Source organism: Heliconius melpomene, chromosome 18 (assembly GCF_056956725.1).
Source record: "Heliconius melpomene rosina isolate 202511_hmr_F chromosome 18, ASM5695672v1, whole genome shotgun sequence".
Taxonomy (NCBI): Eukaryota; Metazoa; Arthropoda; class Insecta; order Lepidoptera; family Nymphalidae; genus Heliconius; species Heliconius melpomene.
Window position 1 is genome coordinate 2,659,437 of NC_140406.1, and position 12,804 is coordinate 2,672,240.

At 30.1% G+C, this 12,804-nt stretch overlaps 1 protein-coding gene across 2 annotated transcripts in view; it reads right to left on the reverse strand.

Annotated features, from left to right (window-relative positions):
• The window catches only part of Dh31 (diuretic hormone class 2), a 38,525-nt gene that overhangs the window by 22,812 nt on the left and 2,909 nt on the right, over nucleotides 1-12,804 (reverse strand). The gene's annotated exons all lie outside the window — the stretch shown is intronic.

The window sequence follows — 12,804 nt, forward strand, 5'->3', positions numbered from 1 at the left end:
GCAAGGTTTCATTGGCAGGGAATTTTCACGTATCACATATTATTTATGTAGGCGGCGCCGCGTTAATAGTATTTGTACGGGCCGAATGTGCCTTATAAATTTTGCACCGTTTTAATTCGTTAACTCGAAAACCCGCGGAATTGTTCTGGTTAAAATTTAATTTATTGTACACGGCTTGGTTGAAATTTTATTTGCATTAATGTTATATCACTCTCCGCTTTTATTCTCTATGTGCTTCATCTTTTAAGTCAAATGAGTTGTTATATTTTACGTTATCTCTTATTAATATCAAATAATATGTTGGTTTCTATAGAGCTGATAGTTTTTGGTTCGATATCCGTTCGGGAGAATATTTAGATTATTTTCATTTCTCCGCTCTGGTAAGGACTAAGCTCGGGGTTGAATTCCGCCAAGCAATATCTCATAATCAGGTGGAAAACGGAGTGTTCTGCAACTAGATTCTCTCTATATTTACCTCTGCTATACACGTGATAATGCATGAATTAAAAAATATATCGGTTTCTCAATAAACATTTTTTAATTATTTCTGATATGAGCACAAAACATTGGTTTCATGCTCATATACGAAACATTTTCAATATATTTAGCATATCAATATTGCATGGTGCACCGAATTTCCATATCAATACAAAAATGATATAAAGCTTTCAAATCAACGTACAAATATAAATTGGCTAGCTGTAAGTAATATTTTTATTTATATATTTCCACGATGTTGAGTTCCGCCACTCAACACTCAGCCTTCACGGTGGAAAATGGGGAATGGAGAGTCTTAGCACTAGATTCCCTCTGTCTACTCTGCGGGATTTTTTGCGAGATACAGCCCTGATAAAAAATATAAAATATATTTGTAATTCAAATATCTTACTGAGAAGGTCTATTATAAATCGTAATATTTTGAGGACTTTGTTTAATTCTTACGTGCCCTTTGATATTTTTTCACGAAATGGACTTGAAACAATCTTCCTTTAAATTATAATAGAACTTTTCGTAACCATTCAACCTGCAATTTTTAATCAATACACTCTCTCGGTTATTTTGTTGTTGCGAAAAACAAACAAAAACAGAGTATAAAAATATAGTCTAATATTGAAACGTATAACATTTACGGCGTTTGTTGAATTTACTTGCGGAGATTGATTTTTTAGTGTACTAACAGAGTGTAAGTTAACTTATATCACATAAAAAAACTATTGTGTCAACTAAATTATTAATATTAATTAATATTAATAACACAATATTAAGTTTCATTTGAAACTTGCGACGTCTTTATTGACAATTGAGGCCATCTTGGCTCAGTCGGGACTACCAATGATTATACCAAATCCCATATGGGAAGATATCTATTCTATTTTATAATACTAGCATTTCCTTATTCTTAATATATAAAATCAACTGTTAAGTTTAAGTTACAAGAAACTTAACATTTGGAACCTTCCAATTTAATCATTCATTCATCCTTAAAAAATCTAATCATTCTTTTATTAGACTTCCAGTATTGTTGATACTATTGACAAATTAATAAAATTAAGTTAATTAATTTATTATTAATATATGTAATATTACTAATATTATAAATACAAAAGTTTTAGTGGTTGGATAATTATTCCACTTTAATGTAAAAATTACTGAACTAATTTAGATAAAATTTTACAGTAATATAGCTTATATAACAGAAACTAGGCTACAATTTATGTAAACAGTTTAGGCAGGCGAAACCGTGCATGTATCGCTAGTTAGATTATATTAACGAATCAATATTAACTAAGGTAAAGTAAGAGTGTACCAAAAAGGCAAAATATTAGTGTCTTTGTTACAACTGTAATCGAATTTAAGGTTCCCATTAGTTTGGGGCCGTACCCGTAATTTTATTGTACCAAAGCTTCGTTATCTCAAACTAACGTCATTTTGTTGATTTATCATTGGCGTAGGCATTGTTAGTAGTTTTCTTTTATTTTTCTTTTTATTATACCAATCTCTCTATATAAGAGAGTAGGCAGAGGTAACCTACTTTTTAAAACACTTAATTCTCCACTTTATGCCAAATTCTCGGGACTTTCAGTATTGTGCTTTGTTTTATTACCAGAGCGAGAAAATGAACCCACAACCGTCACGTTTACCGTGTGACTACACGGTGTGCCAATATATTTCGTAGACTAATAATATACAAGGAGGCCATTTTTAAAAGTTTCCAACCTTTTCTACAGAAAAGTGCTATTATTTAAGTTGATAAATACCCTTTAATGCCAACTTTTTTAAGCATCTCAATTAATTACTCCGTAAAAACTTTTTGTCCAAAGCTGTTAACGAGACTAATATCTGTTTAAAGTAACAATTATAAAATTTAAAAATAGATGAATAGAAATAGTAGTAGAAGAATTTTGCAAGAAGTAAATCTTACAATATAAATTTAAAAAAAATCGACTTTAAAAGTTGTACTGCCTGTTGTCCTATGACCCTGGGCGACACCGACTAGCACTTGACTTTTGATTGTCCTAAAAGACATTTCCATCGTAACGTAGAGCAGAAAGAGGGAACCTTGTGATACGTCATTCAATAATAGATTCACAACTTGTATACTTCCGCTATATACTTCCGTTATAAACTATCGCATAAAAAAGCCTTGAACTCATTATGTCACATATTTCCCAGATCAAAATATTCGTAAAGTACTAAAGTAAAAGCTGGGCTTGTAAAATTTTCGCACTTCTGTTACGCAGAGATAAATAAAACGTGCCTCATGTCAGTAGAGTCATAAAGCTGACGTCACGTCCGTCGTTATTGCTCGAATTTTTTCGAAACCTCCACATAGGTAATAAATCATAGCCTTTATAGGAATGATAATGATCAAACTCTGTACACCATGCGTGACGGTATTTACAAACTATTTCTAATGGGAATCAGGTCCCTTTTTAATATATTCTTATATTATATACATATACAAATGCCTCATATATATAAATATAGACATAACTCTCTGCTTTCCGCCCGAACCGAGATAAGAAAGCGGTAATTAACGCCGCATAATGCCGTCGGTCGTCACACTATTATTTGTCAGTAGTTCTAATTTTTTGCAACTTTTTTTTTTTACTATTTTACTATTTTTATAAAAATATATACCTCTGATAAGTGCAATGATAATTTTAATAAATATCATTAGAATTAGTATGCATGTCAACGTGAAATGAAAATCTCATCTCTAAATAACTTTTATGAAATGAAAATATTATCATTGTGGATCAAAAATTGCAGGACAGTGCCTTCATCCAGAAAGAACAACAAGATTTTCTCGCTTTGAAAGTTTTCTTTAAAAAAGATATAATAATACTGGTGCATTTTTCAGAAAATTTCTTAGTAATCTTACCGAAAGAATTACTTAAAATTTAAATTTTATATTTAAGATACTATAATCTACAGGTATATTTAAGTTTTTGTCCCTGTGATCCCTGCCAAAATACAATTAAAATACGTATGTTTATGAAAATTGTTTGCTCTGTCGTGTAATGGCCTCGACTGAAAACACCTTGCTGAGTAAACGATAAAGTGATATGCTTACAGTACATTTATTAGGCAAACATTATTGCTTACCAAATATATTGTCAGTCTGTTTAAATTTTTAAAATGTCAAATATAAAAATGGTCTATGAACCACTATAATAGCTTGTTTCAAAATAATGTTTTGAGGTCGTCATGGCGCAGTGGAACAAACGTGTGACTGTGATCGCGACGATTGTGGGTTCAAATCAGGGGAAGAAATTATTATTATATATATTTTTATATCTACGCCCTGGTAACAAGGCAAAGCGCGGCGTTAAGTTCCGTCATTGAACTAGCAATGCCTCTAACATTTGCCGGTCAGTGGAAACGAAGTATCTTAACACTATTTTCCCTTTACCTACTCTGCTTTATACGGGACAAAATGATAAGCTAAGAATAAAATTGTCAAACAAGCTTTACGAATACATAAATATTTTTATGTACGGCTTACTGTCCTTCTCTTTGTGAAAAAAAATCTGCATTAATATGAATCTTAATATAAATACTTCTAATCTAACATGTTTATAATTAAAAAATATTTCTAAAACATAAAATCAACCGCTCTAAGTTTTCTCTTTGAAAGCTTCCTTCAAACTTATCAGGCATAGAGCCTTTCTCTCTACAGTGGCTCATGGCTTTAGACTATAGATTTGTAGCACAAAGGCAGTTCAGGTATCTTTAGTCGACGAGATTTAATTTTTCATTCATTTCAATGTATGTTTTATCTTCTTTCACGGTTCAGGAAATTTTACGAGTATTTTCTGTTTTTTAATGAAAAAAAAGGCCTTATTATTTTTTAGTAGCCAGTATTTTTTGTTAAGTTGGTTTTGCGTACTCAAAGTTAATGCAGAGATCTTTTTCTGTATTTTCCAATGTCTATTCTTTTATGTATTGTATATTAAACGTACATTATATAAAAGATTCACTCGATTTGATTTACACAAAAGAATTTAGATATAAGCCTAACTATCATTTAAAAAATATTGATTTTTAACAAAACAATGAGTCTATTGTATTTCTTTATTTATATTTAAATACAAAACAAAAGAACAATAGGTACTACAAGCACCCCTGAACGATGGAATAATGTCTCATTTACGTATATGGACATAAATTCAAACATTCTCTAACTTTTCCCGTCGTACGCAAACTTTGAGGCAGCTACAATAAAACGAATTATTTAAGTTACAAAAGTTTTCTTTTCCCCTGTATTTTGCTTAATCACATTATTATGAGCTTTTGAAAATAATTATTTTCTTTAGTAACACTTTTTTAATATTGTTACCTGGGTGTGACTGTAAGCGGACGGCTGTGGGTTCGATCCTCACTCGGGGGGATGAATTATTAATATTTTAATTTATTCGCTTTCTCACCAATCAATAGCTCGGCGTTTAGTCCCGCCACTCAACACGTAATGCCTCGTAAAATTCAGCGGAAAACGAGCAACAGAGTGTCTAAACACTATTCTACCTTGCTATATGTGAGAGCGTGAAGCTGATTATTATAGTAACGCCTTTGTAAATAGATACGTATTGTTTTTTTTAAAAAGTCCATCGTATTTCAATAGACTATTGTATTATATTTTTACTTGTTGTTATTTTTACTAATTATAATTTAGCTCGATGTTAATAAGTAGAATAATAAATACGGCCATATTAATTAATCTATCGATTTTTTAATAAATACAACTACCCTCTATTATATCGCCACCCTAAATAAAGAGAACGCAAAGCTTCATAATAGCTACCTGCCTATGTTATGGGAGCTTTTCAATTTAAGTAATTTGCCTTGATGGAGTATTCATCCGCGTTTTCCCCTTATACATGTATTTAATATATTAAAACCTCGAATTATGGCTTTCACCTAAGACGATAGCTGCTTCGTGTTTTACTCAAAAAAAATCACGATTGTGATTTAATGAAAAAAACTAAGTATTTTCTATTTTCCACGTTAACAGATTTTATGAATCAACTATCAAAATTTCATGAAAAATATTGAAATTCCAAATATTGAATTAGTATAAATTTGCACTTAAACAATTTTTCCAAATATTTAAAATTCATTTAAGCGGTTGTTAACCGTTTTCAATTTATCAGTCGTCCGTCCTTTCGTCGCTCGCTAAATTTATGCTCTGAGCGTCTCGTCTCGGCGTTAAGATAATTACCTAGATAAACTGTTAGGGATCATTTTTGCTTCTCTACTGAAGATTTTTCCTGAGTAACTGCTACTTGATAGGTATGTTTGTAAATCATTTTAACATAATCTTCTTACCAAATTCCTATTGAAACTTCTAGGTAAAACGTGTATGTATTACTTATTTAATATATGTTATAAAAAATACAGGTGAGTTATTAGAAAAATATACAAAATATAGATAAAACGTAGTCTAATCCATTTGTAAGTATGTCCTCAATCACCCAAAAACATTATTCATATTTTGTCATAAAAATCGTTCCAATATGAAACAAGAGCTTTTATTTATTCATAAAATTGAACTTGAGCTTTCTAAAAATTACAAAAATGATAAAATATAAGCACAACATTGTTTCATATAAAGAGATTAAGGTGGAGATGTGACAGCTTAGCGTTCCCCACACGCTACTTGAAAATGACGTAAAAATTATATACTACGTACGAAAATCGGCTTAGCAAGTGTTATGGGTACAGAAAATGTATTTTTAAGGCTAAATGTGTTTTTGCTGAACGGAAGCTTCGCGCGCTTGCCAGTAATCGAAAATGTTTCGTTATTTAGACTTATAAAGACAATATAGGAGAGATGTGATTTGAATTTTTGTTTTTTTTGTATTATTTTTTTTATTTTTTTTTATTTGAAAATTTTATTATGAGTTGGTTGGATATTACGTACGATTTCAACATTTTTTTTTTATTTTCGTTTGGTTCTAATCAAATTTTGTTAAATAATTATTTTTGTAGCCCGGCTTAGCTGTGTATTATACATTTATTACTGGTATAAGCTGAGTTAAGCTTTAATACTTAGAAAAAAATTAGAATATTAAAATATTTTCTTATTTACATTTTTAAAAGAAAAAATCTTAATAATTCTATGAATTTATTTTAATTTTCTTTATTTAAATATACGCGTAAATAATATATAATAAGGGAAATATATTATAAGAGCCTGGTTTTCCGAGTTTCGAATTTAAATCACACAAATCCTCTGCGGTGGAGTCGGAGTATCGATATTTCGGTATTTTCGATTGACAGTAAATTGGTGAAATAATATTCAAATTAGTTTGGTCATTTAAATTTAGCGTGACTTACAAGGTATTAGACAGGCATATTTTGAAGAAAATATCATCTTTAATAATGGATACTTAAGTTATGAGCTTCACGCTATATCCCGCACATAGCAGAAATTAAAAGAATATTATTTTTATTAACTCTCCTGACTGGAAAAAGAATCCACAACCGTCGAGTTTACAGTCACACCCTCGTCCTTTTGCGCCATGACGGTCATGTTAAGTTATGAGGAAGTGTTGTATTAGTAAGCGTCGTCTATTTTTAGTACAATTTGGCAGAGACATGCCACGTCCTTTTGTGAGAGTCACAAAGGCATAACTGAGATAGTTTGTTGGAGAGTTATATATAAATAGAGGAATTTACTTATGAAATATTATTCTCTATTTAACTAAACTACAACATGAAAAGACTCAAGTTCTCATATTTAAAAAAAAATAGCAACAAATAAATTTTTCACTGAAGTCTGGAGGCATTAAGTTGAGTGGCAGGACTCAACGCCGCGCATGGTTTCACCACTAGAGCGAAGAAATGAAAATATAATAAATATTTATTCGGATTAGAATCGAACCCACAACTCCCACCTACACTGTCGCCCTTTACAGTCACACGCTTATGCCTCTGCGCCACGAATGGCCTCTTTCTTCTTATATTTGGATTATAAAAAACTACGAACGGAAAGTAAGCGTATTGAAATCATTTCTATTCAATAATTTTTATTTATATATACGAGTATAAATAACATTTTTGATTGACGTATGCGGCTTAGTAGGAGAGTGCTAGCAGGCCCTGATATTTTTTTACCTATTCCGCAAAATATAAAATATAAACATAAATAGACGTATAATAAATAAGTTATTATTATAACCCTTTCATAATAATAATATTAAAATGGAATGATTTTCATAAAAAAAAAACTAGCGAAAACTTTACAGATCCCATCAGCGTATAGCTTTAAGCCTAACATGTTTTATTATACAAAAGAGAAAAAAAACTCTGAAACTACGTTGCCTACTAATAAGTCAGTATAAATAACAAGTAATTTGCGGCTAGGTCCGGCGAGAACCAACAAAGAAAAATAAATTCATATAATAGGTCTATCATTCTTGCCTAGAGCTTAGATTAACTAGTAAAGCAAATAAGAATAGACGAAATACTAATATTTATTTCGTGAAACGTTATAAATTTGTAATTACCAAAGTTACAAAGATTGTAAATTTTACTTTGATTAATTTCAGGGTACTTTGCTCATATTTTGTTCCCTTGTGTCTGTATTTTCCTTAATTGATTATATCAGTGTTAAATAATTATAGAAGATTCGATATTTTACAAAGAAGCTTAACAGAGTTGTTGAGGTAATACTAATCCGCTAAATCCCGGTTAGTTATTTTTTAGACGCTCTCTTGAGTATAACGAACATTATTTTAATAATACTTACATTTTTCTTTTATTACATTTGGATTACTTTTGGTAGAAAATTTTGCTTCCACGCTGTACCCAGAATCTTGTTTCGTATTCCACGAAGGGAGTATATTTCGAAATTTAATGGCTGACACGGACTTTTTCCATTATTCTTTTCTGTGTTATTATAATTTTGTTATTTTTACAAACTTTTTTTAATCAGTCCATAGTCAACTTTTCCAATAACGTTAGCAAATGAATATTTTCTAAAGCCCATTTCGTATATACGAACAGAGAGCAAGTAGTAAAAGGCAGCAGAGGTCCCCCGAGAAGTTAACGCGAAAATTTTATAATGTAAATGACAGGTATTGGGAGGCACATATACGTTCGTATTGTAGATAAATTGAAAAGTTGATTTATGTTTCCCAGATACTTATTGAATTTACATGTTATATACTACACACGACGTTTTGATTTACTCTTGTATGTTTTTGTGCGTCACATTTTGTAAAGAAATCAAAGTTCGATCTAAATAGCTTTGTGTATAATATTTTTACCATCATTTCCATAAAATCATGAATAGAATTTTCCTTTTCATTAATTGTATACCTATACATACTAATGAGGCCAATGGTGGCGCAATGGCACAAGCGTGGAACCACTCGAGGAAATGAATTATTTAACATTTTCATTTCTTCGTTCTGATGTCTCGGCAAAAGCGCGACGTTAAGTTCCAACACTCGATACTGAAAGCCTTTAGAAGCTGGAAAAAATGTAAAAAAAAACATTTTTAACTTCCCCCCAGTTCTCTAAATGAGTTCTTACGTGACAACGTATTCAGTGTGCACTCAGCGAGTCTAATTACTGCACTCAAACGCTCCGGTGGCCAATACACCGTGTGCTCTGGACGGTCGCGTCAATTTCACGCCTGCGTGTTTATATTGCATGACCATTCCCGATGGATGGAGGGCTTCGTGAAATTGATTCATAGATTATAATATATGTTTGCATAATGGAGTTGGATTGGATTTTCTATGATGAACGTTTGTTGATTCTAAAAGGCATGGCAAAATTTTATGGACATATTTACTATGCTATTTGTTAAATAAAGTTAAAATTTTAATAATTTTATATTTTTGCAATCAGGTGAAAAATAACTTAGATAAAAATATTAAGCGATTCAAACTGAAATGATGTAAAAAGCTAATGAGATGAAGACAAGAAAACTCAATAACACAAATATAGATGCATTGTTGATACTTTATACAAATTTGTTTTAAAGTGTTAGTGTTAAGTTATGTAAATTTACCTATTTCATATAATTTGAATTGCTAAAACAGTTTTAAATCTTGTATATTATAATTTCTAAAAGAACCGCAAGGGGATCGACTATTTACATACACAATTATACAGTGAGTATTAAGAATATTCTAAATAGTCTCACCGAAACCTCATGCATAATTCAAGCTTACATAATCATCATTTTATATAATAGTTCTTTTCATTTCGGTATACTTTTCAGTGTTTTTATTTGTTTTTATATTATAATTTATAAGTACCACAAATGTAAATAGGTTTTAGTGTTTTATTTGCCCTTTCTACAAAATAAATAACTAAGAATAGAGAGATAAACAAAGGTAAATTTATTACTAGCAACATTTATCGAATAACCAGTATGTCTTAACATAAAAGAAAAATGAACAATAAAATGCCTTCTAACATTCTTATGGCAGCCGATAGCGCATTGTCAATGAGTGTGAAGCTTTTAAGATAACATAGGAATCGACGCGACAACAAGTTCCGATAGAAGTCACAGGCGTATTCAAATTTTATGGGTGTATATGATTCAATATTATTTTGTGTAAATAGAAAGTTTCAATCAAATTTTCTTACTATTGAATCAATAATCTACTTGTCGAGACTAAATAACAAAATATGCTTTTAATTTGTTAGTATTATACACATAATAAACTTAAATGGAGCTTAATATAGAAAAAAAATACCAATAGTCTACTATCTATCTATATATCCTATACCTATTTGATAATGATGAGGTGCATTTAAGAAGCATTCATATTAAAAAAAATCTAATTAACCCTATCTGATTAAATCTAAGATTTGACCTAACATTTATAATGTTTGAAATAAGCGAAAAGATTAAAACCAAGTGACATTTCACTCCTCCGCATCAAACAATAAATGCATGAAGGTGACGATAAATTATACTGTATAATATATTGTATTCTGCATATAGCAGGGTAGGCAGAGGAAACCTTACCTTAAGACAGTCCGCCCCCCATTTTCCGCGTAATTTACGAAACAATGAATGTTCATTGGTTTTGTCTTGTTACCAGAACAAAGAAATGAAAATACCTCATTCCGCTGAATGGGAATTGAACCTACAACCGTCACGTTTTCAATCATTTGACTGTAAAGGCGACGTGACAGCTGCTCTACGACGCTCTCGTAAAACAAAATGTATTTTTATAAAGAATCTGCAGTAATTTTATATGAGACTATAAACCCAAATGAAATGTAGCACATTAGATTTATATCTAAAGTTAAGCCTCCGGTTACATATGTTAGCAAATTTGACTTAAAAGTCTCATTTACGTTTACGGGGGATGACGACGCATAATTAACTTAAACGTAAACGAATTCTGAATATTATTATTTTTTATTATAGTATGGAAAAGTATTTTTCGCGAAATATACTTTTAGTATAAAATGTTGATATTAAAAAGTATCGTCATTCGAATATGCTAAAATGTTCTCTTGGAAAATAAACGTTTATTTTATTTAGTTGCGGAAAATGTATCTAGCCTAGCTATCCAAGCCTATTGCAAAATCTCTAGGATTTAAGGTGTGAAATATAATTAAATTCTCGAAAAGTGTATTAATTTGAATATAAAGAATTTTAAAGCTTTGGAGATATTTTAATTTGTTAAAATCATAGTTAATAATGTGAATAATCTAATTCTTTCATTTTAATAATGAGCGCAACATGTTTAACTAAAAAAATTGTTTTTTTTTAACTTCAAACCTGCAACTATATTACGAATGTTAAGACACTCTCACACACTGCCGCTGCTCTCTACTCCCAAAAAATAATTTAAATAGGAATCTACCCTCGAGTAGGGATGTAACTCAAAATCATTTACTTTTCAAATTCACCACCAACCCTTAATTACGGGTTAAAATAAACCAACACGCAAGACAAAAGAAACATCCCTACACTACAGTGACACTACGGGTCAACCACTAAATCAAGATACCAATCAATCACAACATAATCAATACAAACTTAACTAGGACACGAGGGCGTGTAAGAAAAACTATCTATTAATATTTTATATAGAATAATATATATGTATGTTTCTATGTAAAATATGATATATTATCTAGAATGATATATATGTTATGCCTTACCTTCATACTTTCTGTCAATTTGTCAAATTCATCTGTCTTCGTTATCACCATATTCAATAGTTTGATTCAATATAATAAGAAGGTGGGAAGTATAGGTGTATTAAATCAAAATTATTCGTACTATATGTATACAAGCGTATGTGGTGTGTACATTTGTGTATTTTATACTTATATATAAAACTGTAACTCATCGCTGTCTGTACATGGAAGATATATGAGTAATATATTAATCTGGCATTTTTAATGTAATAGAACCTTAAACAATGATTTTTATTTTTTTTTGTTTGTGCGTTTGTTCGCGCTAATCTCAGAGACAGCTTTACTGATTTAAACGCAGTTTTTACTATTATAGTTTAACTAACTTTCCTTAATATTTAATATTTGTTTTATATCAATTGGTTTAAAAATTAAAAAGTTAAGTCAATATAAAGAATTGCGTGCGATAATATTAATATTGCTACAAAATGAGTGTTATTGAATTTTTGAAATAAAATGTCTTTAAAATGTTAACTTTATTAGTTCATTAAAGTAATTGGAAATGAAGAAATAATTTATTAAATAGTACAAGCGGTCAAAGTCACGAGCAGGTCGCTAGTGTATGATAAAAGTGAGAACTCAAGTAAAAGTTTGCTTAAGCGTATAATAACTCTGACGTTTTACTGACTTAAACTGTTCGCACTAACAAAGATTAGCGTTTGCAAAGCTTTTATAAAATAGTTATAGTATAATTATTAATTATTTTATTGATAATATTACTTTAGTTATTCTACAATTTTTTACGACTTTTCTAAATAAGTTTATAGATTAATATAATTTTTTCAATTTAGTTACTAAACTATTGCAAGATTAAAAAGTATCGTACGTTTGTTGTTTACGTTCGTACGTTTGTTGTTCGTACGAACATACGATAAAGCCGATTAAATTTTACGTTTTTATTATACCGTTGTGTTTTGACAATTCTGTTTTTTGTAGAAACCGTTTTCAATATTCGAATTGAATATCTGTTATTGAGAATGTAAAATGAAAACAGTATGATAAATATTTCATGAAGCACTTTATTAAATAAGCAAGTATATGTTAATACTTCGTAGATCCTGAAATTTTGAGTGTAGAATATAAATTTAATTAAAATTAAAAATTAAATCAGCTTCGCGCTGT